Source organism: Lactuca sativa, chromosome 4 (genome assembly GCF_002870075.4).
Source record: "Lactuca sativa cultivar Salinas chromosome 4, Lsat_Salinas_v11, whole genome shotgun sequence".
NCBI classification, from domain to species: Eukaryota; Viridiplantae; Streptophyta; class Magnoliopsida; order Asterales; family Asteraceae; genus Lactuca; species Lactuca sativa.
The window spans coordinates 117,715,242-117,719,171 of NC_056626.2; positions in this window are offsets into that span (position 1 = coordinate 117,715,242).

Genomic DNA, 3,930 nt, shown 5'->3' on the forward strand with positions numbered 1-3,930 from the left:
TACCACTTACCATGGATTTCATTCCGTTGTCAAATTTGTGACAGAATTATCTTTCTGTTGCAAACCCTCGCTACGATGTTTTTAGGGACGGAAATAGGTCATTGCAAATTTCGTCGCTAATCGTCATTTGCAACGGAATTTCAACTTTTAGCAACGGATTCCTTCCGTAGCAAAACCGTGTTTTTCTTGTAGTGCATGGACCACCTCCCAGAACCACTTTCACTGTGTCGGAGTCAGGACCTTTTCGTTTCATTCCGATTTTTTTTTCTTTTAAAACCCACTTCAGAACTTCAATTTTATTCCAGATGCATTTTACCCACCTCTCATTTTGGAGTCCACCCTTGCATTTCGGATTTTTTTTTTATTTTAAAACTCATTCCGGACCTTTTAATTTTAAGACCCATTTCGAACCTTTTTTTCCATTTTGGATTTTACCTCTTTTTTAACTTAGCACCCAAGTTATCCAAATCCACTTCTAACCTTATTATTTGTATCTCACCTCTACCGAGCAACTCGCATTTGCAACCTCATATTTATGCGCTTCAGAGATTGATCATTTCCGAGGTTCGCATTTTTACTCCCTTCGGACTATTTATATATGGTTTCAGACCGTTATTAGGGAGTTCGGGTTTGCATTTCGGTTTTCGGCATTACTTCGGTTCAGCATTTATGATTCTTCAGCAGCGGATTTTATGATATATTCTACAATGTTTATTCAGTTCGCCAATACATCACCATGTCTACCCATGACCAAAAAATAATATTCTCGTTTTACGGGTAGATGCTCACATCAAGGGGGAACGTGCGATGCTCCATCATATCAGACATATTTTCTTTTCCGGTTTCATGATTATTGTTGATCTTTATGGCATGGTCGATCAAAAATAAGGGAGAATCATGAGCATCCATTCTACTTTATTATTGGAGTTTTGACGTTTGAGACATTTGAAGACAGAGATTGTTTTAATAGTGTGATGTGGCACTGATTTTTGATCTTCATAGATTGAATTTTTGGCACTATTAGATGATCTTCGGATTATGATTATTTATCTTTAGACTCTACACTTTGGGATGTCTCATTTGTGTTTGCATCCGGTTCAGATCTTATTATTGCTTGAGTTTGGATTTGTGATATTTTGAAGACGATGATTATTTTAGCGATACAACGTGGCACTTATTTTTGATCTTCAGATCAAATTTTTTGGCATTTCTTGACCATGTCTTCGGATTCATATTATTTATTATTTGGACTTCACTTTTGGATGCTTTACATTTTCAGCAAGTTATTCTTCAGATATTATTTGGTTCATTATCATTTGATTTCAGAATATTGAAGACGTTGTGTGATTCAAGATTGTGCTCTTCGGTTCTATAGTCTAGGGGGAGACTGTGGGGATTGATCACATTTAAAGATTTGGATTTCATACTTTTATTCAAATATTGGGGTTTCTCTATTTGTTCTTTGATGCTAGAGATTCCACTGCCAGATTCTGAGATCACGACAACTTCAGCTTTTCAGAGACACTTCAGCACCAGACCCACCGGACCTACCTGTCGGATGTTCTGCCTTTATCACTGCTTTACCCTCCCCATTTCCGAGCATTTACAGGGAGATTATTGGAGCATGAACATTTTCTACAATGTTAAGTGTTTATTAGGTTAGAATATTCCCTTGTATGAAAAGCATATTCCTTCCACTAGTATATAAAGTGCAGGTGATGGTCATTATTATTAGTTAGTGTTCACTATGTAGACTGTGTAGTTTGGAGAGAGTGTGGTGGGATCTCTCCCACCATGGGAGAGTTATATCTCCCAACCATGAGTGTTCTTCTAATATTTTATATCTATCTACTACAGTTTTACTCACATATCTTGTTAATCATGTTCATACACGATTATCTTCTTGGTAATATCTTCCGCACCGATCCAATCGACAAAATGGGAACCAACACAAGTTAGCTGGAGTTTCACCTCTGGCGATATATATGAGGATATCAGTGGATTCTCCACTAGCGGGTTTAATTAGGGATGCTCAGGATGAGGGTATACGGCAGGAAAATTAGAATCTTGAGAGGATTAGGAGTGAGAACACCCGGTTTCTGCTGGACAACCAAGAATTATTTACCCGTTCCTATCACGTCTAGATTCCGATGTCTAGTGGGGTCAGACAGATTGTTCTGGAGGAGGCCCATAAGTATCGATGGTTGTGGCCGAGCACTAGAGGCCGCATGGCCAGCTGCAGCCCCTAGAGATTCCCATGTGGAAGTGGGAACAGATCACGATGGATTTTATCACCAAGCTATCGAGGATGGCGAAGGGCTTCAATGCTATTTGGGTCATCATGGATCGATTGACCAAGAGCGCCCACTTTTTATCGATACAGGAGATTTCATCGGCCGAGAAGCTGGCCAACTTGTATATCCGTGAGATTGTTGCCCACCATGGGGTGCCGGTCTCTATTGTGTCAGACCGTGATGTTTAGTTCACCTCCCGTTTCTGGCAGAAGTTCCACGAGGAACTGGGGACGCGGCTGCACGTCAGTACAACCTATCATCCATAGACGAACGGCCAGAGTGATCAGACCATACAGACTCTTTAGGATATGTTAAGAGCCTGTGTTATTGACTTCGGTGGGAGCTGGGACACCTACCTACCTCTTGCAGAGTTCTCCTACAACAACAACTTTCATTCCAGTGTTGGTGCCCCACCATATTAGCTATTGTATGGACGGAGATGTTGCACCCTATTATGTTAGGGTGAGATCGGTCATAGGATGATGGGACAAACAGTGGTAGTCATGTAGACTACCGAGAGGATTTACCAGATCAGACATTGGCTACAGACCGCTCAGAGTGGGCAGAAGAGTTACGTTGTCAGGAGTCGATCTGAGTTGGAGTTCCAGGTAGGAGATGTGGTATTACTGAAAGTCTCACCCTGGAAGGGTGTGATTCGCTTTAGGAAGAGGGGTAAATTGGGTCCATGATACATTGGGTCATTCAGGATCATTGCCAGGGTTAGCGAATTGGCATATAGACTGGATCTCCTAGAGAAGCTTAGTCAGGTCCACATAAACTTTCCATGTGTCATAGTTGCGAAACTGCATAGCAGATTAGGGGTCAATGTTATCATTAGACGATATATAGGTCGACGAGTGCCTGAATTACGTTGAGAGGTCAGTGTCGTTTCTTGAGTGGAAAGTAAAGGTTCTACGAAATAAGGAGGTACCATTGGGAAACAAACAATGGGAGCACATGAGGGGATCCGAGTGGACATGGGAGCCGGAGGCAGAGATGCGGGAGCACTACCTAGATTTCTTCGCCACAGTAGACTTTGAGGACGAAGTCTAGTTCAGTTGGGGGAGAATTGTAACACCTCGAATCCCAGGTATACGTTTTAAAACATTATGTACAGATTTATGGACCGAATCAACGAGTTGGTTGCCCCAACTCGTCGGGTAGAGACGGGTTAGCCCACATGGATTATTAGACCTACTCGACTCATCGGAGTGCCCTGAATCTACGAGTAGGAGTTGCTTATGAAAACCCTAATTTCTAGGGTTTGTACCCTATTTAAAGAACCTTAACTCCTCTACCCAACCTCCCTTTCCAACCTATCGTCCCGAAGCAAACCCTAGTAAGCTATCTCTCTAGTTTTAAGTGTGTAAGGCTAAAAGAGTGTGTTTTGGTGCATTTCTTGAAGAGATTTGAAGACTTAGATGCTTGAAACGAGAAGGAGCCTGTAGATCCAGCATCTACTTCATTTTGTCATTCATTTTAAGGTAAAAAATCTTTACCTTGGCTTTCCTTTTCGTATATCTTTTCTCATGCAAGAATATGGTCTTTTTTAGGGCAAAATGGGGTCATTCTCGGCTTTGAACTTGTACAGAAGATATATTCTCAGATCTGGACTCCTCAAGGTCCCAAACTCATA